Source organism: Mus pahari, chromosome 15 (genome assembly GCF_900095145.1).
Source record: "Mus pahari chromosome 15, PAHARI_EIJ_v1.1, whole genome shotgun sequence".
In the NCBI taxonomy this organism is placed as follows: Eukaryota; Metazoa; Chordata; class Mammalia; order Rodentia; family Muridae; genus Mus; species Mus pahari.
Genome location: NC_034604.1, coordinates 23,101,036 through 23,110,967, shown reverse-complemented (window position 1 = coordinate 23,110,967; position 9,932 = coordinate 23,101,036).

Here is a 9,932-nt window from a genome sequence, read left to right as displayed (position 1 = left end):
ATATATATATATATATATATATATATATATATATATATATATATATGATGATAACTCATTATCAGCTACCGTTTGCAGTCCTGTAAGCTGCCCTTCTTCTCCCTTAATTTTATTGCCATAGAGAATCACTGTACTTTAACATTATCTTGCTTGTTGGTTTGGGTTTTTATCGCCTTACTCTTTCTTACCATGTTCCCCAAATTATATCTAAGGAAACATCATCTTTGTGGGTATCTTTTCATGTATGACTTAAAAATTTATTTCTTCTAATATTTTATTGATTTTGAGTACATTTTTAGACAGATAGGATGATAAAAATCCAACTTAATTCATTCAGACATAACTGTTCACTTTGTTCAAAGCAACTTGTTGAGTAGTTGGCACTTCCTCTACTGAGTCCTCTTGATACATTTGTCAAAACCTTAGATGTCCATCTCTGTCTAGACTGATTTACTTTTTAACAGCCTCGAGTGAATTGTGGCCAGCTTATTTAAGAGGTAAGACTCCCATGATGCTTTTAGCATTATTCAAATTTCAATGAAACTTACTGTTAATTAGTGGCTGATGAGACAATTGTTACTTCTCATTTTAGGATTTCTCTCTTTAGTTTCAAGTTGATGAAAAAAACCACTATTAGAGCAGCGTTCTGATGCTGGTATAATCTAATCTAGTTATGGAAAATTAGTTCCACTGAAAGTAGTAGGGCTATTGTTTATTTAATAGTCATAGCATTTGTGCTTTGCATAAAATTATTAATATGCTCCACTAACAAAAATGAATGCTGTTGAAAAAATTTCAGTCAGTCGTTTTTGTACATCATCTTAGCATTGAATATTTGTGATAATCAATGAAAAACCCTGCAAGGCAGTGGAAACATGGCACACTAAGACTGTTTTCTCACAGCAGACACCTTTCAATGAAAGCCTCTGCTGGAGATGTAATTCATCACAGTTATCTCAGGTCACCACGTGTTCCTTTGTGTCATTTCACAGGGAAACACAACATGACATGGTGTAATTAAAGGAATGCAATGTGGTGGCTCCCATTAGAACAAGAAGCAGAATTTTCCAGATCAGCTCATAGGTCTCCACTCCAGCTGCTGCAATGAAACTTAGAGGCTTTGTGATGAAAACTGGCCAATCTTGGGAGCTCAAATGTGCAGGGTCTCTGCATTTCTGCCCATTTCTATTAAAACCCAAGTCAACCACTGTCAGAGATTGTTACAGACCTCTTCCTTCAAGCTGTGATCTTGTCAGATCTCATAAGCCAAACAAGGTTGGGACTTGGTGTGTACCTGCATAAGACATCTATTAGGAAAAACTGGAGTAATTCTTGGAGGAGCTGACTTACCTTCTCAGTTCAAATGATATTGCCCTGTTGGTAGTAAATGCCAACTTTTCCCTCAGGATCTTCCAGGTTAGAATGCAACTGTGTTCAGGTATACCAAATGGTGTCTTCCTGGAAAAGTAGAGAATATTGTCTTGCATTTCTGACTCGATTCCACATTATCTAATAGTTTGCTTTCTCTTTATTTCCCTAGCAATAGAAACTGGAGATTGTCTTCTCCTCTGCCTATGCTGGTATACTAGGGTAATGTGTGCTGGCAAGCAGCTCTTGCTTTCTACTCTAGCTGAGGCAGAATCTTCATAGTAGCCAGAGTGAATTGTACTCATGCCACACTCAGTAGCATAGAGTGAAGATGTAAAGTCCTGGACTTTATCCCTATGGCCTATGCCATTTCAGGGAATGATTATTCTATCTATCATACTCATGCAAATGTAGTTATATACTCCCACAGTCTAGACTTGTTAACTCACTCCATCTGTCAGAGATAAATTCTCAAAATGAAGTCAGGGTGATCAGGCAAAGTGTGGGTTGGAAATTGTGAAATAAAACTTTATTTGTTTATTTATTTATTTATAGCTTAAGAAAATATGATCCAATACAAATTTGTCAGTGAAAAGGAGAAAAGGAACTTACCTATTAAAGTATGGAGTTTTCTTTAACTGTCAGTTTTTGTTTTTGTTTTTTTGGTTTTTGTTTGTTTGTTTGTTTGTTTTGTTTTTTGGAAGAAGAAAGGCTGTTTTTCTACCTATGAAAATAATTTGCCACATTCCCAGAGCTATAGGATATAAAATGTTTGGCTTGAATACATGGAGGCAGAACTGGAAAATCCCTGAGATGGCTTGGTTTTTGGATAACATGCTTTCTTCATTCTTTCCTGATTACTCTTTATACCCTATTGCCATCGCAAGTATAAAAGCTACAGATCAATGATAATTAGTCATATGCATATCCTTCCTTCCAGCTTGAACTTTCTTGTCTAACAGTGTACCTCACGGCCTTACTGACCTATTTTCTTCTCTTTAAACTTTCCACTTTTAAAAAATCTCTGTTTTCTGAGGATACAACGCTCATACAATAATTTCTTCTAAAATATTATCTATCCCTCCTGATCAGCATGATGCATGGTTCCTGATCTCCTTCAGAACTGTCAGCCAGTGTTTGTGGACTCGCACTGCCTTTTTCAATGTCTATTTCTTGGAAACTTTTTTAATATCTGCATTGTCCAAGGTTTTCTGGATTAACAGAACTGATATAATGAATATGGATTATGAGAGGTGATTTATTAGATTATTTTATACTATAGGAGCTGGTTAGTCCCACCATGGCAATAACCACTTTGAAACACCTGAGAACACAGTAGCTTCTCTGTCAACTGGGATGGATATGTCAGTGGTCCCAATCTGTCATTGAAAAACTAGGGTTTTTCTGGAGAGCTGCTGCTCATCAGTCTAGGTCGGAAGGCTTTGCTTGCAGCAAAAAATAGATATGTTCATGATCATGAAAAAAGAGCAAAATGGTAAACGTTGATTGTTTTTCCTTTGGTCCACATCCTCTTAGGGCTTTAAAGAAATATGTTGCCATTCAGGGAAAGGTCTTCCTTGTTCAGTTCATCTTTCTTAGAAATGTCTCATGAGACTCTTGAAGATAAGTTAATTTTAGATTCAATCAAGTTGACAATGACCACTAAATGTCATACCTCTTAATTGAAAATCCTGGTTGAGGATGCCTTTTGGTAAGCAGACCTCAGACTCCTCAGTGCTGTTTCCTTGACTCTGAGTTATGGGGTTCTAGCTGTTGTATTTGAGTCATTTCTCCTCTTTTCCTCTTATCAATATGCTTTCTATCTTTAGAAACTGCTTTCAGCTCTAACCCCACAGACATAGTGATGAAAGGTCCCTTTTCTCCAGCTCCTTACTGAATGTCTCAACAAAGTGTTCAGGAAAGTTGATCACACAAAAATCCCTCCAAATCTTCCATGTGTAATTCTTCTTTAAATTAGTTCTTGTAACTAACGGTCATGATACCTTATTTTTAACATAAAGTATATTATAGAAAAATGAGAGACTTTAAATTTCAAATGGAGATCCTTGATGTAAAAGTTCAAACTCTTTATGACAATTGTGAAGCCACAGTTAAGACATTTCCCAGTCATATGGATATGAATGCTGTGAGTTGTGAGGAGCTTGACAGCTTGCATGTACTTCAGTATCACAAAACCAGAATTATTTCTTCTTCTTCTTCTTTTATTTATTTAATTTATTTTTAAACTCCATATTTTATTCCCCCATCCATCCTCTGACTGTTCCTCATTCCATACCTCCTCCCCACTCCCTGTCTCCACTTGCATCTCCTCACCCCCACCCCACCTGATCTCTAAAATCCCTGGGCCTCCAGTCTCTTGAAGGTTAGGTGTGTCATCTCTGAATGAACACAGACCATGCAGCTCTCTACTATATGTGTGGTGGAGGCCTCATATCAGCTGGTTTATGCTGCCTATTTGGTAGTCAAGTGTTTGAGAGATCTCGGGGGTCCAGATGAATTGAGACTGCTGGTCCTCCTACAGGATTGCCCTTCTCCTCAGTTTCTTTAAACTTTCCCTTATTCAACAACAGAAACTACCGAGCATGGTGGAGTACCCATTGCTAAGTAATTATATATTTTACTTGATTTTGATCTAACTTTAACATGTTGTAACAGACATTACTGTAGGAGAAAGTCTTGAGATTACTACTCTGAATGTTCTCTCTCCCCACTCCCTCTCCCCCCCCAAAAGAAGAGAAGAATGAAGTCTATAATGTTCTATACTTAACAAAGTAGAGCATTGAAGAACACCACAGTGAAGGAGCTCTCAATTGGTGTTGTGTTTACCATCCTTACAATACTTGTTTTGTTTCTACAGGAATATCTTTTTAACTAACAAACTTACTCAGTCAGGCTTCCCATCACACAGGTACAATATAAAGATCATACCGCTATTATATTCTTAAATGAAAATTCATTTTTTTGAAAATTTCTTTTAAACTCCTGTTGATACTTCGACAATTTGAGAATCACTAGAGTTAGGAATGCCAAGAACTAACGCATCATCCCATTTATGTAAGGAACATACAGATTTGAACAACACAAATCAGGAACAAGTTGATGCTTATTATCCTGGGAAAATTGTTTGTATGGAACACCTGTGGAGCATACTAAAAAATTGAGTCTAAATAGGTTCACAGTTCACACATGCCCACACATTATTGTTATACATATATATATATATATATATATATATATATATATATATATATATACATATAAGTACATATATGATATGTATACAAATATGCATAAATCAGCTAACATTTATATACCTAGATGTATTTATGCATACATAGACACACATATATAAACATGTATATATTTATGTGTATATGGTTATATATATGTGTGTGTATAAGCATATACATATAAATATACACATGCACATACATGCATTTAGGTACATAAACACATACATACAGCTATATAAGCATACACATACACACACACACACACACACACACACACACACACACACACACACACACACACATGTATAGGCATTACTTGTGAAGGAAACAGGACATGAAATGGAAAGAACTATCTCTACCAGATAAAGGATTTAATTCCAGCAAACCTGTTTTCCTTAGTGTGTGCACATTCTAAAATCCAGGAAATTTACAAGAGGCTTTTAGGCTTTTCAATGTCTTTCATATTTACTTGACACCACTCAATCACTGGTGGAAGTGTCCCTTGGGATCTAAACTGTGTATTTCTTCCTGGATATGACTATGTTATTCCTTTTAAACAGACCTTTAAAAAAAAAAAACTTCACATGCACACTTAAACTACATTAATTATTTTAACTGACATCCTTATTAAGTGAACTTGTTCTTAATAGCCAGACTATGAATAGATTCCACCTTATTCATCATTTATCTCTTCTAAATCATGTTGGCTGCTTTTATTAAGAAAGAAAGCCATGACTTGACCAAGATACAGAAAGCATCCCTCTAAAGGGAGAAAAGAATTTCCATTATTGGAGAGACACAGATTATTTTTTTTTCTTGACAACAGACCCAGGACAGGACATTGGCTTTCTTCTAAGTGTGAAAGATTGCTTTCTGTAGTCTTCATTCTCTGCTGGCTGAGGGGGAGGCAAAGAAGGAACACCATCGTGAAGTCCTATGCATGAGGAATAACTGAAACAAATACAGTGTCATCTGCTGCCCTTCCCTCCTCCCACCACTCCCACAGCACAGGCAGAAATTCACATAGATCAGAGTTTTAAGATATGAGCCAAGGGAACTTCATTTACTGTGATCCTCTGTAGAATAGAGATACTTAACTTCCAAACATCTCCACTTCAGTAAAAAAGACCACCTACTGAAAAAGAAGTCATCAGTGTAGAGTAGAGACTTGAGATAATTATATGTCTTTTCGGTTGATATATGAAGGTCACTGTATCAATCCTGATTCATGTACACTATGATAACAAAAGCACTATTACTTCAATAATTCAATGTTCAACTACTGCTCATGCCCTTTCTCTCTGGTTAGCAAGATGGCATGTTCTACAGAGCAATCTTTAGGGTTTCTCTTAAGACCTCACTTCATGTAACATTACCATCTACCACTACCTTCTAATGTACAGACAGGTATCAATTTACACAGAGATTTTAAAGACATTTTTCCCAGAAGTCATGTGTCATTTATGTTAACATTTGACCATCCCAGGTAAAATAATAAGTCTTACCCAACATAGTATGTAGGAAGGGAGAATTGTTTTCATTAAATCCTAGAGGCATTACAATCATATGGCCAAAATGGCAGTCTCAACATTTAAAATGCATGAATGTGTTTTGTGAGTCCTCTTTTCTGTATTAGATATTTACATATATTGACAGTTTGTTTCTATGTCTTTCCTCTATAGGAGATATCATCCTAAAAATCTCTTTAACATAGCACATACCCTAGGACTTCCTGGATGTACATTAACCATCTGATATAGATTAGAATATGGCTAGACACCACAGAATAAAAAAAAAAAGAAGAAGAAGAAAAGAAATTTCACTTTGCATGGGCACCATATTGACTATGTGGAGTCTGAGCACCAAAAATCAATGAGGTTGTCACTTTTTCTTGTTAAAACAATTCTCCTGTCAAGCTGGTTATTTCACTGATCTTAATTAACAATTGAATTCTGTGCACTAATCAGCAGTGTATTTGGTTATGTGACAATTAACTATTAGAACTGTTAGGGAAATTCATTAAAATAAAAAAGGGAGAGGCACGCTGTTTCAAGCGGGGGGGGGGGTGTCCATGGACAATCTGAATGTCTCTGTAGTTTTCCTTCTGAATGCCTTTTGTATTCAATCTGTTTCTTATTCAATTTTTTGAGTAATCCCATTTTGTCTAATGTATATAAGGAAAAGAGTGTGGGCATGATGGATGAAGAGTTAATTGAATCAATCCTAACCATTTATACATTGGCAGTATGAATTTTAAAAACTCATAGCCCTAAACTAAAATGAGGGATTGCTAACTTTCCTCTATTTGTTTATCCATCTCCCAATCTCTCACTTTCTCCACTACTTTTGATATTGTCAAAGTTTATTCACAGATCTTTCTAGAATCTTCCTATCAGCTAAGTGTAAAACTGATATGAATATAGGATTCTCTAACTAAAATCTCCAAGTATTCTTTCATAAACTAACCTAAAAAAATGAAAACGCTCTTATTAGTTAAACTTTGTTGAGAAATTATCAATTGATTCCTAACATACATTCTAATGTTTCTTTCTATTTGTCTACTTCTACATGTTGAGGAGTACCTCAAATTCAGAGACTTATTAATTTATATTCATTCAGGATTCTGTGGGTCAGCTCCTCTCTGATGAATAGCTCTATTTCATTTTTCAGTCAGGACCAAGCTTGCCTCGTTTTTCCTTTGAGTTGCACTTAGATTGGCTACATGTATGTAAATTATGAAACCAAGCTAAGGTTGAGAGTATTATAACTGTCCATATTGATGGAAAAGTTCCCAGTTGCACTCATGCCCGTAGCAGCTGTTCATATCAAATGTTTTAATATGTTGATGACAAAGGAAGTAAGGCAGAGAGCTGAGCATTGAAGAAGTAGAGAAGCAAATCCCTGCTGGCCAGGAGGTAGGAAGGGGAAAAGTAACTGCATAGCAGCAACATCTTCTCTAAAATGCAACACCTCTGTACATATATATTGGCAGTCCAGGGCAAGGAATGAGGTGGTGTGCTCAGCAAGATCCAGCTTATATCAGTATGTACAACATAACCTAGCATAGAATACTGCATCCCACAAGGCTGAACAAAGCACTGGGACCAGCAAGACTCAGCACAGAGCATTATACTTCTCATGGTCTCATTTTATCTGCATGCTATCTCTCACCCCTTTGTATATCCACTTTATTTCTAGCAATTTTCTTTGCAGGACTGCAAGTACATCCAATAGGAGTCAAAAAATTATTTTTTTTCTTAAGTACTAAGACCTAAATGGAAAGGAGACTTTTGGTCTCCCAGAAATTAATAGGACTTGGAAGAAAACCGAAAAGTTATTCAGATTTCATGAGTAAAGCCCTTTTGAATTAAATAGTGTTTTTTTTTTCTTTATTTCAATGAATTTTCCTAACATTCATCGTATTTGACTGTTAATAAGGACTATGACTCATAAGGAAAGAACCATGCAAAGACTCAATATGGCTAAGTCAAAGGAAGAGTGATGGCATATTTGATTAAAAAGCTTAGATGAATCCACGTTTAGTAGTAATGATGTATATGATCTGATTCATCTGGAGTTGGGGTAATATGGTAACACAAGGCTAAAGTGAATGTTTGTTATAAGATAAAGCAATGAATCAGGAAGCCAAGTGCTAATGACACTGTATTAATAGTAATAAATAAAATCCCCATAAAATGCATTCTCCTGTATAAATGCATGTGTATGGAATATAAATTAGTGTAATTTGACCAAAAATGAATATTCAAAATACAATTTCATTGAGCTTTGAGAGAATCATATATATTGTTTTCTGAGTCCTTAACCCTAAATGTATTTTTTTTCACATTAATACTGGCATAAGAGAAAGATTTCTCTTTTACTTTTAGATGTTCAAACAAAATCCCTATCAGTTTGGGAGTTTTATAAAAAAAAAAAAAAAAAAAAAAAAAAAAAAAAAAAAAAAAAAAGACATGATGTTGCGTGGTTGTAAAGGAGGGGTGAAGTGGACAAAAGGTGGAAAAATATGATCAAAACACTTTGAAAAATGTTCTGAGAAGCAATGAACAGAGAAGAAAATATTGTAATGATATTTCAGTACCATTTTCAAGTTGGCACAGACCCTAGACATTGTGGAATAGCATTCCCTACTAATGAGAGGGAAAGACAGTCTAGAGGATAGTGAATGACTTACCTAAGAGCCATTCAGAGAAGAATACATGAGGTGAACAATGTGCTAACTAACAATTTAAATTTAGAATCAGCCAAGTGCATTCTATGAAGATTAAATTAATAGTATAGCTCAGCTCAGCTCTGCCTCAGTCTAGACTTACAGATGAAGGCTCCACACTTTCTGAGAATGGATGTACTCCACATAGCCTCAGGCACATCAGTGTGGTTGACCCTTAAAGAACTGACATCAGTCTTTGGTCCCAGATGCTGCTCTAGAATAGAAGACAAATGGAAGATATACAATACAGAGGCTCAGGGTGAAAAAAACAATGTGATTAGACAAAAGCATGCAGGCATTCATGCGAAGAAAGAGTGCAGTGTTTCCTTTCTCGGGGAGTGGGCCATAGCAGCACATACATGCTACACGATAGCTGAAAAGAGAGTGTGAAAGAACAAGAGAAGCAAAGCCACACTACTCGATGAGTGTTAGCTGAACTGTGTTGTTCCTTCTCACGTTGGCCAGGGCCAATTTAAGCAGATCTTCATTTGCTTCTCATGCTCCATTTCCACCAAATGTCTTTTCAGTTCGGATAAAGCTTCCCTCAGCCAGACTTTACTTCTGTCTTGCACTGGCATAATTACAGAAAATTGCACTGTTTGCTCAATTTTTGCAAATTGAGCTAATGCAAAACTATGTAAATTATTTACCAAAAAGGAGCAAAATCAAACAAGTAAATGGGCTTGCGCTGCACATTAAGGGAGCACTGTGGCACAGCAGCCCCTTGGTTACAGAGCCAGCATGATTAACTTAGCCCAGGGCTACATTGCAGGCTGTCCTGTCTTGGCTCTGGTGAGAATCAGAAGGGCTGGCTTTCCCCCACACTCCAAAGCTCTAATCAATTTCCCCCATAACATTCAAGTCATCTGGAGTATGGAGAGGTTGTTCTGTGGTAGCCAGATTAAAGCAGCATCCCCACCTGTTCTTCTGTGTGTGTGTGTGTGTGTGTGTGTGTGTGTGTATATGTGTGTGTGTGTGTGAGTGTGTGTGTGTGTGAGAGTGTGTGTGAGTGTGTCTGTGTGAGTGTGTGTGAGTGTGTCTGTGTGTGTGAGTGTGTCTGTGTGTGTGAGTGTGTGTGTGTG